General features: G+C 46.2%; 1 long non-coding RNA gene across 1 annotated transcript; it reads right to left on the bottom strand.

Annotated features, from left to right (window-relative positions):
- Positions 1-8838: 8838 nt before the first annotated feature.
- On the bottom strand, positions 8839-11016 carry LOC144173371 (uncharacterized). Its single transcript, XR_013323236.1, has 4 exons — positions 10878-11016; positions 9742-9883; positions 9394-9553; positions 8839-9306 (listed from the first exon to the last, which is right to left on the bottom strand). It is a non-coding gene; the product is annotated as an uncharacterized LOC144173371 (long non-coding RNA).
- Positions 11017-20684: the final 9668 nt, after the last annotated feature.

The raw sequence follows: 20684 nt of genomic DNA on the forward strand, positions 1-20684 counted from the left end.
CCTCGGGCGCGTAAGTGCTCCTGCGTTGTATTCATTGCCTCTTGCAGGGCTTCTTGTTCTCCAATGAAGCCAGTCGGTGTCCACAGTGTGAGGTTGTCGACATAAATGACGTGTCGTAAGTTGGGGATGTTTAGGAGCTGGGGAGGCAGGCCTTTCTTGGCCAGATTAAAAAGCAATGGCGAGATTACCGAGCCTTGTGGTGTTCATTTTGGGAATACGGGGAATGTATCAGATCATAGGTATCTAATGCCTTTAGGGGCGGTGCGGTCGGTGAAGAAGGCTTTGACGTATTCGTATAGTCTTTCCCCGCAATGTATGGAGTTTAAGCCTTGCAGTATGGCTGAATGCGAGACGTGGTCAAATGCTCCTTTAATGTCAATTGCCAATATAAAGTATTTGTGTTGATTTGAAAGCCGTTGAATTACATCTTCTTTCAGCCGCAACAGTTCGTCCTGTGTGGCCAGATGTGGTCAGAGTCCGTATATTGTGTGAGGAAAGTAATCGTTGTCCTCTATGTACGTCGAAAGGCGGTTGTGTACTAAGTGCTCCAGCACTTTACCTACGCATGACATCAGCGAAATGGGCCGGAGATTCTTCGGGACTAATGGTTTGCCTGCCTTGGGAATTGAGTGACGTCGGCATGTTCCCACTGCGGCGGTAAGATGCCTGTTGTCCGCTAGCTATTGATGTAGTCCAAGAGGTGATCTAATGTTAGAGGGTCGAGGTTACGTAGTAATTTGTTGGGTACTTGATCACGACCGGGGGTGGTGTTTCGAGTGAGGTTTCTTGTTACCGCTTCTATTTGCTGTATGGTGAAGGGGGCATCCAGACCTTGGTTAGGGTTACCAGTATATGTAGGCTGCACGGATATGTTGTGCGTCGTCGTAGCCTTTAGGGGGGCCATGATTTGTTGTTCTTTTTTCGTTTATTTCATAGCCTCAAGGCTTAGTAGACACTAAGCGGGTCCGATCTATATCCAGGAAACTAGGTTGGCCTCCCGGATATAGTCCAGCAAGGAACGGTAGGCAGGGCCATTGAGCCACCGATGGTAATGCGTGTCTTGCCGCAAATTTAGGCCTGCTGCCATCAAACAGTTCCTTCGAATGTCCTCAGCTCCAGGGCATGTCCGTATTAGGTAGCGAAGGTCTGCCAGAACCATTTCATCGGAGCAGGTTGGACATTTCACATGCCCTCGGTAATCCCCTTTTCATCCACTCATGCGGGCAGGAGTAAGAGCCACGCCCTGTCGGATCCTTCGTAGTACAACCTCCTCCATCCCGGTAAGGTTGAGGGGGAGGAGAACCGAACACGGAGGTATGAGAGCACGCTTTCGGCGTCGAAGATCCTCCTTTGCAGCCATTCTTGTGGCCCATAGGTCACTTGAGAGCTGGGCGGGGGATGATGGGGCTGGGAAGTTGTGTGACAGGAAGTCAGTACTAGTGTGACCAGGAACCCATGACACAGTCACCTTGGATGGAATTTTGCTGTGAAGCTGGTGGATACGTTGGCAGATGGTGGGGGTCTGCGCAACCTGTTTCAGATAGTGGATCACTTGCCTAGAGTGGGTGCGAATATTGATGGCTGTTAAGGCTTCATTGGAAGCAGCTGCGCACAGTAGGGCGTCGTATATAGCCTGCAATTCCAGCAGGATTGGGGTGCATATGCCAGAGGCGTAGGGAATACGGCCTTCGATGCTGGGATGAGTGGGGCTGGTCCACTCTGTAACTCCATGCGTTCCTGTGCATGAAGCGTCGGTGTAAAAGGAGGCATTGGTCGTCTGGTCCCGGGTTATTTGGGAGGTGAGATAGCTGTACTTTACCCTCCTTGGTCCGCCTTCTCTGCAGATGGCTTGTCTTGTTGGAGGTTATAATCGTATAACCCCAGGGTGGAAGCTCATCCTGACTTTCCGGAGGAGCGAAGGTGCCCGGGTTGAAGTGGTCGTACAGCGCATAGCCGTTTGGCAGACATGCATACTTTGGCAGTCGCACAGCTCGGCGTTGATTTATGAGCTCGTCAATTGTGTTGAGCTGAGCTTGTTCCTGAAGGACTGGTATCGGGGTGATGCGAGATAGACCGTTGATGGCTCGCATGGCTTCTCCATTAATAGCTTCCAGTTTAGCATGTTGGGATATGGTTAGACACTGAAACTGGGCTTCATAAACCAATCGTGGTTGGAGCACAGCACACGCCAGCCTCCGAGCGACCTCAGTTCTTGCACCACCCGCTTTTGGCGCAATGGGGCGGATTAGGCGAAAGGTATTTGCCGCCGTTTGCCTCACTGCTTTCAGCCAAGTTGTAGCGGTACCAGCCTGGTGATAATGCAGGCCCAGAATACGGAGCTCTGTTGCTTCAGCAAGCTGATGATCGCCTATGCGTATATATAGAAGGTGACGGCGAGCTTCTTGCGGCCAGCTCCGTTAGCGACTGTCATGCATTTCGTCTTCTCGGCGGATAGAGTAAGACCAACCTTCGCTGCAAATGCCTGGATAACTTCAAGGGCCTTCTGCAGCGCTGTATACTGTATCTGTACGTTTTTGTGCGTCTACCACACTGTGACATCATCCGCGTAGGTGAGGAAGCGTGTGTGCTGCACAGTGTCGAGCTGCCACGCTAAGTCAACAAATACAACGTAAAAAGTATGTGTGACAGCACAGCTCCCTGGGGGACACCACGCACCGAGTAAAACAGTCCTACTGGTTTCCCTTCTACACGGATAGCGAACGTACGGTTTTTTAAAAAGGCGGCGACATAATCAACCACACGACGTGGCAGGCCCAACTCAAGCATAGCACGTATGATAGCGTCGTGGGATAGATTATCATACGCCTTTGAAATATCGGTTGTCAGTATGGTACGAGTGGCGTGGCTGCAGGAGGAGACATTCAAGATGTCTTCGGACAACACCGCCAAACCATCTTCCGTGCCAAGACCAAGACGAAAACCGATTTGTGCTGGGTAATATTTGCGATGCTTCTCCAGCCACCAAGAAAGACGTGTCGCAAGCATTCGTTCTGCTAGTTCGCAGATTTTGAGTGTCAAGGAGATTGGGCGGAGATTTTCTAATCGGTTAGGAGGCTTTCCAGGCTTGATCGGGATGGTTGAGGTTGTCCAGGCTTCATTAATGATATCCAGAATAGTATTAAGGATATCTCCCTCCAGGTTTTGGTAAACCTCGTACGGTATGCCACCCTGGCCTGGAAGTACGCTTTTTGGAACATTCAATAGCAGCGAGTAGTTCCGGAAGCATAAACGGAGTCCCCAGGCCGTCCGTGTCTGCTGCAGGAGGAGGGGGATCTTGGGGAAGCGTGCGTGATACATCGTGTATAGGAAAGAATTGTCGAGCTGCCCGTTCGGCAAATTCTTCTGGAGTCTCCTGAGCCGCAAGACCGGAGCTTGTCACCGGATCGGGTGGTCGACGACCGTTTTTCATTGCTCGGAATGTGCTCCAAAGTGTGCGATTTGATGTACGGCCATTCATACCGTCGCAGCACCGTAGCCACCTTTCACGTGAAAGAACCTTTCGGTATTTTCGGGCTTTGGCTGTAAGGCGGTTAACACTGATCCTGTCCGCGAGGGAGTCCGAATTTCTCCGAGCAGCGATATCCGCTCTTTTCCGTGTCGCCCACAAATTAAGGAGGTGCATGTCAGGGTTCAGTTTGGCCTCTTCTCTCGATCGTAGCTTCCATTAGCTTTTGAGTCAGTTTACTGTGTAATGTGGATCCCGATAACGGCACGTCCGCCGTAAGTGAACGGAAATTGTCCCAGTTGGTAATACAGGCCTTCCGCTTGAGTTTGGAGGTAGTGTGCGGGCGTAGATCAATAAGTATGGGGAAGTGATCACAGCCCCAGGCGTCTGGCTGTACCTCCCAATAGGGCGTCCGATTTCCCATCCACCACGTTAGATAGGGAGAATGGGTAGTAGTCGTGCGGCTAGGCGTGAAAGCAGCGCTGAGAAGCTGACACGCCGCGTCGAAAAAGGTCTCGTAAATTTTTGTGCAACGCCGAGAGGTTATTGCGTATCCCCATTCCATGTGTGGTGAATTAAAAGTCACCACCGACAAAGATTGGAACGCCTGGGTGCGCTCTTCGTAAATGAGCAAACCAGCCAAGACGTATACGGGCAGATGGCGCAGGGCGTATGTAGATCGAGATGAGTATAACCGTACCGCGCGGAAGGCGTACGTGAACAGCAACTACTTCCTGGTTGGTGTTACACCAAGCATTAATGTCTATCTGTGTATGTGGGTATTGTGCAGATACATACACGGCAGCATTGCCGGGATGGGCATCCGTGCCATTCTTGGGCCCATCTGGTATAGTAGGGAAATGACACCCCAAAAAACCAGGTAGTGGGTGCAATGAATTATGTTCCTGCAAGAGCAGTGCCCATATCCGTAGCTTACCGTTTTGCACTCGGAATTTCAGTTCTCTGATGTTGTTTGCGAGGCCCCGGCAATTTCACTGTAGGATGCCTGGGTGAGTTGACGTTGAGAGTTTTGCGTTGTCCCGAGTTTGCTGCTCTCCAGGGACTGCTACCGCCATTGTGCGAGGAGCGGCGATACAAAGTCCAGGAGCGTCAAAACAGCCGCGGCTATCGGAGATGAAAGGGCGAGCGAGGAGAATGCGCACAGCCTCAATGAGGGAGGACAGCACCGAACACAGGCCCCCAGTGTTTCGCTCATCTTTTGGTTCACGCTGATGTTGCAGTGAAGCTCGGCAGAGCTCTGCGCGGCGCGCAGAGGCTGAAGACTGCGTAGTTGGACTCGTAGCCAGTGCTATCACAGGCACCCCTGTAGATGCAGGTGGTTCCGCGTGCCTGGGAGTAGGATCATGCTGAGCTACTGGAGGCACTCTTCCAGTGCTGATGCAGCAAAGGGCGGCCGCTCTGGCCCGCTTTGAAGAACCGGTAAGGCCGGAAAGTCCTCCTCGGCGATCTTGAAGATTTGACCCGCAGTTTGCTTGGTCCAAGTTTTCTTGCGCCCTGTGCCATGCACTTGTATAAAAGCTGATTTTGCTGATTTGTAGTCAGTGTTGTTAGCAGACTTGAGTTTAAAAATAGCCTTCTCATCTCGCCGGGCTGAGCACTGAGCAGATGTGGATTCGTGCTTTTTGCTGCAGTTCGGGCAGCAAACCTTTTCAGCGGAACAGCCCGTACGATCATGGCTGCCACCGCACCGGGAACATCGCAAGGAACTTTTACACACTTCAGACACGTGCCCCAATCACTGGCAATTTTCGCACTGCCTTGATTTCATTAAGTCCTGTTCAGTACCGGGGTATAAGTCTTCGAATTTGGTGGCTGATGGCAGTTTTGGTTTCGTGAGTACCCATGAGAATCCTCAGGAGATTTCATGTTTTGCGTGTACCAAGTGTTCTCTGTAGTTTTTCAAAAAATTGCCTCCAGTTTTGTCGGCTTATGTGGCTCGCGTATTCTTCTGCTTCTTTAGTTAATTTTGCAATGCGGAGTTTAAGCTTGCGTTTTTTTTTCTATTTTTCCAGCGTTTTATTAGTACTTGACGGGCATCCCAAAGGCGCTGGAGGTGAGTGTCAACAGCGCGGTAATCTTGCGTCGGCGTAAGCTCTGTGGTGTGCTTTTTGAGCAGGCCTAGAAGCTGCTTGGTCCACTCTTTAAGATTTCGGATTGGATTATCCGGTGTTTCTTCTCGGAATTTCTTCCAGTCTGTTATGCGAGATGTACCCAGTCTTTGGTTCCACGTGACCGATTTGGAATCTGGAGTTCTATTATGTAATGGTCGCTGCCAAGAGTTTCTGCGAGACAGCGGCATGAAAAATCTGTTATATTGCGCGTGAGCGTTACGTCTGGTGAGGTGTCTCGGGAGACACTATTGCCAATTCTTGTGGATGTGTGAGGTTGGTTGCAGAGGGTTAGGCAACTTTGCTGGATTGCTTCCTGTAACAGGGTACCTTTACGGGTGTTACGGGCATAGCCCCATGCCGTACGAGGCGCATTAAGGTCCCCTACTATTGCCAGATGGTTTCCTTTGGCCCGTATGGTGGCTTCTTTTATCAAGGAGTTAATTCCCGGTAGATGCCCAGAGGATGAACTGCAGATATTAATAGAGGCTTGGCTGTTTCTTATTGGACGGAAGGAGCTCCACGAATTCGTAATCTATGGTTGTTAAGAGTGTGTGTAGCTGAGCAGTCCGTATGTTTCGCACCAGTACGGGCCTGTGGGGTTGTGCAAATATTCTGTAGTACATCTTTATCTAGTAAACCACGTATCGATTAGCATTTAGATCGTTCGTACACTCTTAATCTGGATCCACATAAGATCCACTTAGTAACTGGAACTTTTTTGCAAAAAAGTTCCACTTCTATATTTGGAACCGTGTTCCACATATCCTGAAAATGTAAGTGGAACAGTGCACCACATATTTTTGCAGCTATATTATCTGGATCGGCGTTCCAAATAAAAATATACGGATCACTGTTCCAAATAAACTGGTAGTGTAAGTTACTGGAACACTGATCCACGTAAAATGATTATGGATTAATCCGGTGCGCCGTTCCAGGTACCTTCAGACCAGCTGTTTATATAAAACGGTGTTCCGATAGACGTTGAGAAGCTGTCTATTGGACTCCACTTTTCCAACATATCTGCTTTCCTGTTGGTATAAATTGAGGTCATTTGCCAGGCTGGCGGATGCATTGGTATCAGAAGGAAACCGCAAGCACCATTCTAACGCAGCCTTGACATATGGCCCACAGTGATACCAACAATTGGAAAACAGAAACCGCCGCAGCAGTGTGGTCCCTGACAGTTCCCAACAGTTGCCTATCGGAGCACAGTTCTATATAAAAGTTGGTCTGAGATACCTGGAGCGGCACACAGAGACTTTGGCTTCATCCGCCGAATCCTGTTCTGGGTTTTGGCTGCATGTAAAAGAAACAATACTCGCATTAAAATACACACCAAACCAACTATTAGCACTGATACAATGCTTTTAAAAACACTAAGGAAATTTTATTCGCTCGTATTATTGCGTACATTTGGGATACGGAGACATATCTGTTTCCACTTGGGCAGAAAATGACCAGCGTACAGGATCAAATACCAAAACGATATCAAGTGGCCAAAACGATCTAAGTGGCATTTTCCTATTTTTGCTAATATTTACCATTCTTTTTTGCTAAAAACACGTGGGTAATAAAGATGGCTTTAAGCGCAACCGCGTCACAAACAGACTTGTACATCTACCCTCGCAGTAACTCAAAAAGCATTACACAACAGTGAGCATAAAATATGCTGTTTTATGACATGAAATCAGGTACCGCAAATGCGGAAGTACCCACAGCGCTTGCCATACCATGTTTACGCATCCCGGTTCCAAAAAATGCAGTTTCTATTAAATTGTAGGGAAAAGCCAAAAATACAAGCCATACACGGTTGGATTATCACAAGACCTGCAAGAGTGTAGGAAAAGAACACCGGAGCCAATACTAACGATTTAAAATTTGCACAGAAAAAATTACCGGAAGCATGTGGCACTATTGCACAACTAAAACATACACCATATATCAATATCAAGCTAACTGTAATATCAAGCTAACTGTAGCCAAAACCGACTATATACGCGCCCTGAAAAAGCCTTTCACTGAAGCCGCGTTCTTTCCCCGACAATTTGTAGCTATTTAAAATAACTTATCCAAAAAAAAAGCTCATAGCACCCAGTGTGAATCTTACAAAATTTTACAAACCAGATAGCTCGGAGCATGTTACGCATTTTAAAATTTATCAAGCAGCCTAACTCTAAAGACGTTATTAGTTCCCTAAAGAACAATTCAGACATCCCAAATAACCAAGCCAGGTAGCGTTGAAACATACAGGTGACCAATTTTACCAAGCGAACTTAGAAGCATTTTTCCAGCCGAAACATTTATCTGAGGTAAAATTCAGTTGCGTGCTATACAAACCCTACCATCATGACGACAGTATGCTTGTGACCAAAGCACTGCCTCTAACAAGCGAGAAATGCAACTGTCCAAAGTAAACAACTTTTTCAAGCCAAATATGTATATTTCGCATTCTTCTAGGGCTTAGGTGTCAGCTAAGATACAGTACAAAAATTGATTAATAAAACCCCAAACCGTCTGTGTAAATAATTACTCTCACGTTTGCATCCATCAACAGCAGCACTGCCATGGAAAAAAATTTCGAGTTGCACTTGAATAATAAAAACAAAACGTTACAGTGCAGTGCCATTAGCTACATTAACAGAGTAACAGAGCAGCGGCAAAGGCAGCCTGCGCTTTGTGCCAATAATGAAAAATTGCAAAGAAAAGCACGACTTCACTTTTGCAGTTGACATGCCGCTTGCATCTACCAATCATTTGAACCACGACATATCTTTCCGAATAGGCTTAAACGTCTAACAATAATTTAAAACCCCAAGTAGAGTGACCACATCAAGTCTTTCAACAGAGCTTTAAACTTAAATGACACCAGGCCACTGTTAAATGGCCAAGAACTCTCTGCAAAAGTCCCAAGAACTCTCCAAAGTCGCATAAGTTTCAGGAGATTAAGATGAAATATACGGCCAGGAGGATGACCACATCTTGATGCGACAATGCAGGCGGAAAATCCATGACGTGTTTCTTGCAGACAATATTTACGCTGGCATTCTCTTCTCTCAAAATAATTGGACGTCGAGAATAACTGGACCACGTCATGTACCTTTAAGGAAGGAACAAGAAAATTTTGTTAGACGATGGCTTTAAATGAGTGAGTTGCTTAGGATACCCCTTTTATAGCACAGTAATTGATTGAAATATCAGCGATTTCTTGGTTTCTTTTCTGGGAATGCTGCTAACAATCTACAAAAAATATTAGCACAGACTGTCAATGGCAGTTCTCTAATTTTGGAAAGCAACCGCATTGGGCGTGGCCGTGGCGCCGTATTATCACAGCAGCAACTCTCAATGTGAAAGCAAAATGTTTGCAAAACTTGAATGCAAAATAATAGTCTTTTTGTCCACATGTTGCAGCATCCGAAACAGGCTGAATGTGAAGGTATTTCCCAATTTGGAGTTCACGATTTATTCTTAACAGTAAGATTTTGCTACAAAGAAAACTACCACAAATTCAGTCCCGCAAAAATAAAATGCCAGCTTCAATAAACACTACCATAAATTGAGTCCCACAAAAATAAAATGCCAACTTACCCAACTAAAATTAAGATGCAGGCGTTCCTGGCAGGGCCTCCTCGGAGTGATTTTCCAGGAAAATTTTGCCAACGTGTTCCCAAAAGCTCTTACTGTCGTTTTCACCTACAGGTCAAGTTGTCACTGAAATGGTGTTCCGAAGCCATTACGTATAATGCAACTACCTAAAAAGGGACCATCAAAGTTCCAGAACTGGGAGTGCGTACTTACTTGTAGAATGCAATGATTTCATCCCGTACAACGGCTTTCACGTGTTTCCTTTTTGTGAACACACGACTTCAAGAACGGTGAACACACGCCTTCAAGAACCAGGAAAATGGCATTATGCATTCCTTGTTCCATTGTTTTAAGTCCCGGTCCGCCCTATTTCCTAGAAATAAAAACAGTATAAAAATATCGAAGCATAAATTTACGCTTCCCTCTAAGAAGGGAGTACTACAAGATCTCGTACAAGGCCTGATTAGTTGTGCTAAAATTTATTTTGCATCACGAGCCCTGGTAACGTTTTCAGGCGAAACAATTTTAAATATAAAAATATTTGAACATTTTTAGGCTCACCTGTCATTGCTCCATGCGGAGTGGTGAACGTCTGTATAATACGCAACACTCAAGAGGCACTCTTTCGTGGCTTTATGACTTCCACAATGCATTCACAATCTGTCACACTTGTCACGACGACGCCTCGGCGTGCCGAAGATGTCTTCAGCCACAGTGAATGCCACAGCCATGATTTCACAGGTAGCGTTGTCGGAAATTATTTCGACTCTCGGGTTACCACCGACATTGACGGCATAAAAATGCAAGAGTGGCTTATTTCTAACGCGGTTCGTGAAGTAGCAACCAATAATTATGGATATTGGATAATTATCCTGAAGTCTCAAGTTACCACTGACACTAACAGCATAGAAACGGCAGCACACTTTCTATATACCCGCTGCGTGTTTCCGCATATTTCTTCCCCTCTACAAAAGAAACGTTTGTTACTGCGGTACTGCTAAGACAACCACTGTCCCTTCCATTTCTCTACACTTCAGGCAATGTAAAATAGATCATCTCAATAGGTCAAAGGAATTTGAAGAAACATGGAACTGCATAACACACTGCACAGATAAACGTAAGCTGACGCCTTGAAAGCACCTCAACACAACTCGAAATAGCGTCTACCTTGCGCGCAACGGGCAAGGTCGAAGACTCCCGGTCTGGTAAGCACAGTAAATGGCATTCTACTCATCAGACTAACACAACGCCGCAATTACCACGCAAGTTTTAAAAATACCAATAAATCTAAGGACGGACGCTCCGACAAACTTGCTTGGAAGTTGTACACGTGTGCACGCGCGATTATCGTGAGCGACTAACCCGAGAAGATTCGCTACCGCAGACATACACAGCTACCGTCAATATACAACTAAGCAAAGCCACACAGTAAGGGAACATCCACTCATAAAACGCGCACACCAGGAACTTCTGACGTACGCAGTCAGAAATGTCCAGCCGACTCTGACCCACGAACACGGGAGTTTTGGTAAATTACGGCTGCAAACGTTTCTCCAACACAAAATGTTACACGCCGCGACCACAAACATGAACGACACACGAACAACGGGCATAGGCACGGTAAGTTTATCGGACGCAGTTAACAAGGATGTCACTGAACAACAACCGTTACCAGCACATAAATAAGCAGCACTGACCTTTTTTGCGCCTCCTGGCAAAACTCCACTTCGTCGAGCAGGAAATACAGCCCAGGGATATGAAAAAATTCGCAGTTGCACGCCGCAATCAACCCAATTTAAACCTTTAAACTGCTAACGGCGCTAACGGTTCTCGCCAGCGTGACTGAGAATTCCTTTAGTAAATATCAGGCGCATCGCGCGAGCAATTGAGAAACCCGCTTGGGAATGCCACTGGTGGCGCTGCATGCGGGAGACCGTAAAATTAGCGGAGGGAATCCTGGAAGATGGGAGCGCTGCTGTCGTTTAAAGTGTTGACGCAGTCCCGATTTTCATCCGTCGTCATCGTACCCGTTGCAGCCCCACTGTACCGTGAATCAACGCAAAAACAGCTCTGCCGTGCTGCTGCTGACGCATGCGCATTGAATGCGCTACTGGAGTGGCGGTCTTTTCCTTATGGCTTCGGCGTACTTTCGTTCTCGCGGAGGCTTTGGCGATGCACCCGCATAAGAACTCATACAAACTCGGCACACGTGATGGCTTTTATTGGATTCGGAAAACGGGCGTATGCGTCTAAGCGGACGTTTACGCCCGCTGAGGCCGAAAGAGAGCTCAGATAATAGCCGCGTTAGCGCGTTAGTACTGGCTAAAGTTGTTTCTCGCGGAGGGCCGTGAGTGCGTGCGATATCCGAGCTTAACTTCGCATGACAATTTCTCCGTTACTGTTTACAATGAATGCAAAATGGCGTGGCTTCATTTACTGCTTTTCTTGACAACAAGCCTTTCCTTAGTCAATAAAATATACTGCGACGCTCTTAGATACCCACGTTATATAAAGCTACTTACAGCTAATTAGTAAGTAATAATACATCGGCCCGTTTCCCAGCCCTTTTGCCTCCTGAACACCAATACTACAGGAAAACAGCAACTGGGGAAGCAGCTGGAGAAGGCGGGTCATTCAATGAACTTCAATTACTATGACAAGACACAACAACAGCAAGTTAACTCTGCGTATTTTTGCCGTTACTGCACAGCATAATTAGGAATTACAATGTCATTTCAGCATTAATACATACAAAATAATGCAGGTATCACGTGGTATATCTAGGTTTAGTTCCGTTCACCCAGTCAACCGCTCTTTGCAAAGAGGCTCTTGTTTTTGCTTGTGGAAATTAAAAGGGACTGACATGTTAGCATTCCTATCGGACTTACTACGTCATGACCAACGGACTTAAAAACCATCGTGCACCAATACGAATAGTTTTACAAATACATACCGATATTCACAACGGCCTAGTTTGCTTATTTTAGATATATGTCGCTTCTCTACTGAAACAAAGAAATAAAACTCTCGCATGGTGAGGCCGCTAGCACCTTCCAGTGAAGACTGGATAAACCAAAATGCGTTTCTTGTTTTTTTTTATCTCTGCAAAGAAATGATATACAGCAGACTCCCGTTAAGACGAACCCGAACGGACCGTAAAAATGTATGCGTATTATCCGAAATTCGTCTTAAGCGGAGGTGTATTGCATTGTGGACGTTACAAGAGAAAAATGTTGTGGTTCTTAATCAGTGTTCGTTTTAACCAAGTTCGTCTTAACGAGGGTCTACTGTATTTCTAGAAGAAGCAAACCAGGTCGTTTGTGTCATTTCTGTGAATTTGTAAAACTTCTTGTATCGGTACATGGTGCTTTTGAATTAGTAAGTCTCATGAATTTGCGTCATGAATTAGTGAGTCCCATATGAATTGGATCAGGTGAGTCACCCTTAATAGCATGCACGAGACGAAAAATGCTAACGAACATCCAAGCATATATTACTGCATTCGTGACTTGCTGCGTGCAGTGTAAAATGCGGCACAGTCGGTTAACACTATGTATATACCGCATCAGGGCATAAATAAAGTGGACTAAGTACCTATTTTACAGCAGATTGTAGCCATTCATACGTTCCTGTAAAGCACTTAAAATTGTGCACGTACTACAACACAGCGAGCTGATGGCTGAGCATTGAGCAAAAAACAATGTTTCTGCGACGCTTTGTGAACCAAATGCAGAACTTGCAATAGTCTCAACAACCATATATATTTCTTTATGAGGTATCCACAAAAGCCCAATGAATTCTTCAGCACTACCACAGCTCTGTCCCAAACGCAGAAGGAGAATTTGAGAACATCTGGTCCTTCTCAAATTCAAGTCATTGGTGATTTCAGACGTACTGCGCGTCTGCAATTAGCAAAAGACGATATTGATCACTAAAGCGGTCTGAGCACCGCAGACAACCTGAAAGGGGTTCGTGAAATTTCTATTTTCGCTAAGATACCCTTTTCTCGCACCTTTCATGCTTTGTACGGTGTTGTTATAGCAGTGGGCATATTGTTTTCTGTCAAATAACGTCACTAAAAATACGTCTTAGCCGTCTTGTATAAGTAAACTGCTCTAAGACAGTTCCATAGATATCGACGAAGTTTATTAAATTTTATGTGGTGCGTGCGTGTGTGCGTGTGTGACTGCATGTATGTGTGTGTATATGTGTGGGTGCGCGGGTGTGCGTTCGTGTCTGTATCTATGTCTGTGGGCGTGTGCGTGCAAGTGCTTGTGCGTGCGCTTGTGCGCCAAAGCGCGTCAAATATATATGTGGTTCATTGTTCTAGTTAATGCACGATTCAGTGCATACTTCACTGCAGCGCACAATTTATGTGGAACAAGACACGAGCAAAAAATATACAAAAGCCCTGTCCAAAATTTTTACTGGGACATAAGTGGAACAGTAACTGGAACGGCCGACAGCGCATCCCCTCATTTATTCGGTTCCACATAATAAACACAAACCTAAAGAAAACAAATGGACAGTTCCAGATAAGATCCACTTATATCTCTCGTTCCAGTTATTCTTCGTTCGGATCCAGATAAAAATATGTGGATCGCCCCGTTTAACTGGAACTTACATGGAACCAGATTAAGAGTGTAGATGCGTTTACTTTGCGCACGAGAAATCGTCGCGTGAGTTCGTCCGTTCGTTTGCGATTTGGGTCTTCGAAGGTTGGACTATTGATTGATTGAACGCACTTTCCGCGAAGGTTTGACGCATTTTTAGGGAAGGCTTTGACGGACTTCTGCCCAGTTTTGATGCGCGAAAGCTTTCATGCTTCTCTGAACTTTCCTTAGAAAGGGATACCAAAGCTTTTTTTTCTTAATTTGTTAGCAGGAAACGAAACAAAAAAATAGTTTCATTGTTTTTAAAGCGAAGCTTTCAGCCGTTCACTGATGTCTGTAGCCCGCCCCAAATGCACTGCAGGAAAGCCAAATTTCTCCAACGATGATGATGATAGTAGGTGAATGAAGGAAAATTAAAACGCTTCTTGTGGTCGGAATCGAACTTGGGTACGTCGCGTATCTGGGTTGGTTCGTTGGGTGTTGGACTTGGTTTTGGAAAGCTTCGCGTTCCCCCGTCGTCGTCGTCGTTTCGACAGACGGGTAGTTAATTTTTATTACTTTCTGATCACGGCTTACTATCATGGAAACTGAAAGCGTTCTAGCCAATTAATGAGATAGTGTACCTTAAATTGCCTCATACTATTTTCTTCCGCTTGTACCTTACAGCCAGTCTTAGTACCTGAAATGAACTGCTAGTTAAGTTCGGACTTACGCATCACAGCAAGTGCATGCAACTATACACCGAGTTGGTCCGCTCCCTTTTCAACGTCTCTAACCATTGACGCACATGCGAGTGATGAAGAATAAAAAAGTGAGAAAGAAAGGTGCGTACGCAAAAAAAACAAGTAAATCTCGTCCGAAAATATATTTTCTTCGGGCCCTATGCAGCATATCATTATTGATTGATTGTAGGGCTTAACGCGCCAACACAACGCAGGCGATGAGGCTCGCCGTAATATAGGGCTCCGGATTAATTTTGATTACCTGGGGATCTTAAAGTGCGCCGAAACCTCGTACACACGGGCGCTTTTGCTTTTCGCCTCCATTAGAAAAGAGGACGCCGTGGCCGGGAATCGAACCCGCGCCGTCGCATATCATTATTATTTATCGTTATGTATACTATTGATCTGTTTATAGCCAGTGACGCCGTCAGCATCACGCATACTTAAATGCCCCAGCACTGAGCGCATTTCTCTGCTTTGCGATGGTTAAGTTGCGCCTAAATTTATGGGGCAGCCATCTCTCCACCGCTTAGTCTCGTCTGCCAGGGCGCGACGAATGGCCGGCGCAAAAATAGGGTCGAGTGTATAAACAGAGCGCGGCGTCTCAATTTCGGAGCCGACGGCCCAGAACGCGGCGCGGGCTTCATCAACACGTCACGTTTGCACGTCACGGGCGGCATTTGCAATTTAAAGTAACTCTTGATAAATCGCCGGGATGCGAAGAGCCGCGGCTGAAATTTGCTGCGCCCGGATCCTTTTGCCATCGGCGCACCACAGCCCGGAAATGGAACGAGCTTAAAGTTTCGACAGTGTTGACAGTTTTAAATATATTCGCTCGGTCCAAACCGGACGTTGGCAGGATTTGAAATTTCCGGCGAGCTAGACGCAGAAGGTGTAGTAACAAATAAAAAAGAATAAAACAAACATCTAGCTCATATGTCGAGCAGCGCAATCAGCTTTGGCTGATTTTCTTCGTAAAATTTCGCCTTCATATTTCCCGTGGCTAGTACTGCACACCACCTAGTCGGCTTGCTCGTATACACTATAGCGATGCCACGCAGCGGCGTTTTCTAGATCGATTGTCTGTTTTGCTTACTCCTTTACACCAACATCCGTATCCGCGACATCCTCTCCGGGAATACTTTGTCGCCCCATACCTGAAGACAGTTCCTTGTCATTTAAAATCAGTTCACTTCACTACTCTCTCTTCCGACAGTGTCCATTCATTCTTGACTGGGTGCTGCCTCCAACGAACGTGCTACAGCAGCAATGTGTGGAGCAGAAACCCGCAGAGTGCATGCGTGGCAAATACATCGCGTTAGTAACGAACGTATACAGCCAAAAAAAGTAGACTTTAAACACCAGAATCCCGGAACGCTCGCCGCCGAGTCTGTACACAAAGCAGCCGCGTCGGCGGATTGCCTCGAAAGCGCGTCATCCCTATTTCATATTTGCCGCGCTTTCGAGGCGCTTTTTCAAAGAAAGTGCTACGAGTTGTGCCGCGCCTCCGCCAGATGGCGCCACGGGTCCCGCGACCGAGAGAAGACGCAGTGAAACATCCCCCTCGCGAGGGGAACGATCAAATGCAGAGCATTTCCGGGGGCGCACGACGTTGAGTAGTTTGCGTTACGTTAATGTTGTTGCACTTGTGGCAACTGCTGACGAGAGAGCGCTCGTCAGCAGTAATTTGAATGAGTCAACGATATAAGGCGCGTTCGTAGTTTCCCATTCTGTGTCGGCTTTTTGACGCAGTGGGTAGAGCACCATGTACATTGCGTTCCGCCCGCAGGGTCGAGGGATCGAAACCGGGCGCCGGATAGTATTTTTTATATAGTAGGGAGGGGTGCGGTGCGGACACCGGACGTCAACGCGGGTGACATAGTGATTTACTGAAATGCTCTGCATTTAAAAGCATTGTAGTTTCGAACGGCAACCTGATTGACGTCTACTTCCTGCAGGGCTATGATGTCCGAAAAACATTGTTGGGAAAATTGTAGCAATGAACTCTTCTTATCTTGGAATGAACGACAATTTCATTGTCAAATAACCGTGTTGCTTCGGGCGGGGATAGAACCCGTGTTATGTAGAGAGCATTTAAGACTCACCATCGTCCCAGTTAGATTCGGCCGGGTCTTTTAGGCTCTGTGGTAGACGGCTGTGTTTAGGTGTCTTGAGCCGCTTGCGCTTGTTTGCATCTATGACCGTGAGCCGACCGTGACCTGACATTGCATTTGGGCTCGGAGTTCAACTATTTGTTGCTCCAGAGTGTTGAACTGCTTTGACTTCTCTTTCAGTAAGGCTTTGAGCTGAGCGTTTTCTTGCCTTAGTGCTTCATTTTGTGCATCGTGATTGGGGAGTGGGGGAGTTGGGGTGTTTCGCGTGGTGGGAGAGGAAGAAAATGTGTTTCAGCAGTGGGTGGAGAAGCGGCAACTTCCGACCAGCTCACCTGTGGTTGTTGGTGGCGGGTTTCCAGGGCAGGAGGATGCAGGTGGTGCTGCACAGGTTGGTATCGATGATATTGGTTGTCCTGAAGTTTCAGTTCCCTTTCACGCACTCGGAGGGGTGATGGTGGAGGTCTAAGTTTGCGTTTGCAGTTTTTGCTGGCTGTTAGGTGCTCTAGACCTCAAAGCTGACACTTTGGCTAACACGTGTGGTCCAGCACAAGGTTCTTTGCATGACACTGTTTGCATATGTCCACTTGTGGATTGGAGCACACGTCCTGTCGGTGCCCGAGAGCGCCACACAGGAAGCAGCACTGGTACTTTCGCCTATAAGGTTTGCAGCGTGTGAGTATGCCGTACGCACTTACGTAGAAGGGAAGGTGTGGCCTTCAAATTTGATGACTGCTGTGGTCGAGGCGCCGAGCATTCTTGCATCTAGGATGGTTGGTCCAGTTGTGACGATGGCTTCGCGCAGTTGGTCAGGTGTGGTGCCGGCGTCAATGTCATATATAATACCTCGAGTGGTACCGGGTGGTGGTTTCAGATATGCGGTGACCTCGAAGGTGGTGGTTCCAAGCTGCAGGGTCGTGATACGCCGTAGAGCTTCTACGCAGTCTTCGTCTGGTGTGCTCACAGAGAAAAGATTTTGCTGAGCTTGTGGATGCGTGATGACTTGAGCGTAGAATCGGCGTTCAGGGATCCCGCTAGCTTTTTCGGTGATGCGCATGAGTTGTCTGTCAGGCCATGCCGCGATTCGGAGTCCCGAGCGCGGGCGAAAGACGATCTTATAATCGCTTTCAGGGAATGTGGGCGCAGGCGGGATACGAAGTAGTGGTATTTGCTTACTTGTAAGTCCCGCTTGTGCTGCAGGTGGTGGCGGCTGCTTCTGTGACTAGCGCTCTCGTAGGATTTGTCGCCAAGGGTCATGTTTTGGGAGAGTTCAGCCGCTGAGTTGGTCGAAGTCCATTGTTTCTTCGACCGCGGGGCTCATGGTTGCTGGGTTCGGCTGCGTATACGGAGCGCAGATGGCGCGGAGAGCAGCGCAAGAGGCCGGCGTGGCTGTTCTTTGGCTGCCTAGCAGCCGCCGTGGCGTGGTCCGGTCTTCAGATGTTGGCTGTGGTCCCGTGAGGGGACCGAATTGACTTGGGTGGTGTCCAGGCGCGTCGGATGACGTTGCGGATCCGATGGGAAAATTTTCAGAGAATTTTCAGATAGTGTCTGGCAGTATTTCGGCGTAAAACAACTTTGATGCGGGAGCCCATGCGAAGCGGGTTTGCACTGCTTGGCCCCCTAGCGGAGAATCTCAAAGGCCCAGAAGTAACAAAATATCGTGAAGCCAATTTTGTCTATGGAAAAAACTCCACAAAATTGAGCAACCTTCTGAAAAACTTTCTCGGCTCACTCTAGTCAGCTTATGCGGTTTGAAGGCGAAATCCTAGCTATTTTAATTTCTTAATTTCTTAATTTCTTAATAACTTAATTTCTTCGTACTTCTCAATTCTTGTGTTTGCGTCTCCTTCTTCATGTTTTGACACAAATTACTCCCACATGCAGACTGAACGCCTTAACATTTCTCCACATAGAAAAATAACAGAAAAATATTTCTCCACATACAAATCTGTAATGATTGTTCTTGTTCAACTTCACAGTATAGCCCAAGTATAAAATATCTGGGTTTGTGCATAGACGAGTTTTTTTTAACTGGGATGAACACATAAATCAAGATCTCCCTACATGTTATAAATTACGAGATGGCATTAATACAGAAACACGATATCGTGTTTATCAGTAACTTGCGGAAAGCACTTTTCGCTACGGCATAACTACATGCGGAAACTGCCCGATAACTAAGCAGGAAAAGATAAATAAACCTCCTTCCAAACCGTCTGTAATATTACATATGCTACAAGCCTGCATGAAAAGAAAACAACGGACATAATGAATGAAATAGGAATATTAAGTTTTGGTCAGTTGTTTCGTTACTCAGTACGTGGTACTATCTAATGGACTTCAAAATGTCTGTATAGCTAAAGCCAGAACCTTAGGGCAGACAGAGCGGTTCCACAGACGTAGAATTTTTACGAATTATGGGACAAACAATATGCAATAGTATGTTCCATCTATGCTTAACTCGGTTCTAGAAGAAGTTCTTAATTTAGGAAGTGTTAAGAATGTAAAAAAGTCATTAAAAACGGGTGTCTCAATTTTTAAGTCTAACTAATTGGGAAAAAGTACTTTACGGCCCATTTAAATGCCTCGTAGTTGTCGGGGTTGGCTTGCACTAATTGTGATCTACATCTTCATCATTGCGGCATTGATGCATCATGTAAATAACCCGTATACAGGTTTGCATATTAAAAATTCGCAACCTGAACGTTTGAACGTAACGCGTACTAAAAAAAAAAAAAAAAACACCGGGACACTGGTTTACGCCTCGCGCTAGGGAGCTTCGTGCTTCAACGATGAGAGACTTTTACAGCAAAGCTGTATGCCTCTATACCGCAGCGGTTTCATCTTAGTTGGCAAAAACGCCAAGGCGCCAAGAATACACTTATACACTGCATGTTTCGCCCCTCCCCAGGTTTCGCGTTAGTGGAGATGGCCCGGGATATTTTTTTTGTTTGGTTCAAAGAAATGAAAGAGAGGAAAGCGCTGCAAATACGATGTTGCAGCATAGAAGTTGTTAACAAGCATCGTCGGGCTTTCACCTTCAATGAGACTTAAATGTTCTGAGGAATGTACTTATCCTAGCTGTCGTTTTCTCGGTGTAGTGTTCGCTTATCTCACTTTCCTGAGAAGAAAAATACCGGCGTCTTCCAGGTAGGTTGCACAATGTCGGTTAGATTGTATGGTGGCATCGTCAGTTATGTAACTCTCCAATGTTATTCACCAGGGCATGCTTCCATGAGTCATTGACAGCAGAAATACATCAATACGTCATTTTAGAGTCGAAAATTCTTGATCCGAACGTACTGCCGTGTAAATCGCAGGTGTCTTTACGTTTAGAGCAAAGCCGTACCACATATTCACGGGGAATCCAGTTTACGAAACCGAGTGTTCTGTATTGCTTGGTCAAAGGCCTTATGGAAAGGCGGAGATTCTAAATGTGGTGCTGTTTCTTTCGAAGCTTTTCAGTGGGAATTTCTTTGACTGCAGACCCAAATTGTTAATAGCTTTTTACACTGAAAGTTGTTAAAATCTCGTCAGATGGTCCAAGTAACGCGTTTGGAGGAAATTCTAAAACATATATGCTGACGTACCTACTGATAAAATGAATCTATTGAGATATTGCTTGAATCATAAACTATTGCCGAAATTATTTTCCTTTAGTTGTAGAGACATGTACACTCAAATACGTGTACATTTAAATGCAATCAAAAATCCAAGTGCATTTAAATTAAATACAAGAGAAGGATTATTAGCAACCATTTCTTCGGCGTACCTAAATGACCTAGTAAGAATATGGACGTCAACCCGGTAGCTACTTTTGTTGACGCCGCATTCAAGTAGGGAAACGTACCCATGATTGAATTTGCGCACACAGGATCGAGAAAAGTAGCGGAAAAACACTCAGCAAAGATATTTTTTTTTCAAATTCTGAATGTTTAACGCCCATAAGCTACACCCGGCCAGTGGAGCTGATTTACGGTGAAGTTGTCGGGATTGATTTGGCCACGCAGGAATCTATAACGCCTGCTAAAATCACAACCATTTCGTCTCCACCAAAA

This window comes from Haemaphysalis longicornis, unplaced genomic scaffold (genome assembly GCF_048455015.1).
Source record: "Haemaphysalis longicornis isolate Haplotype H1 unplaced genomic scaffold, Haemaphysalis longicornis Haplotype H1 scaffold_3, whole genome shotgun sequence".
Lineage (NCBI taxonomy): Eukaryota > Metazoa > Arthropoda > Arachnida > Ixodida > Ixodidae > Haemaphysalis > Haemaphysalis longicornis.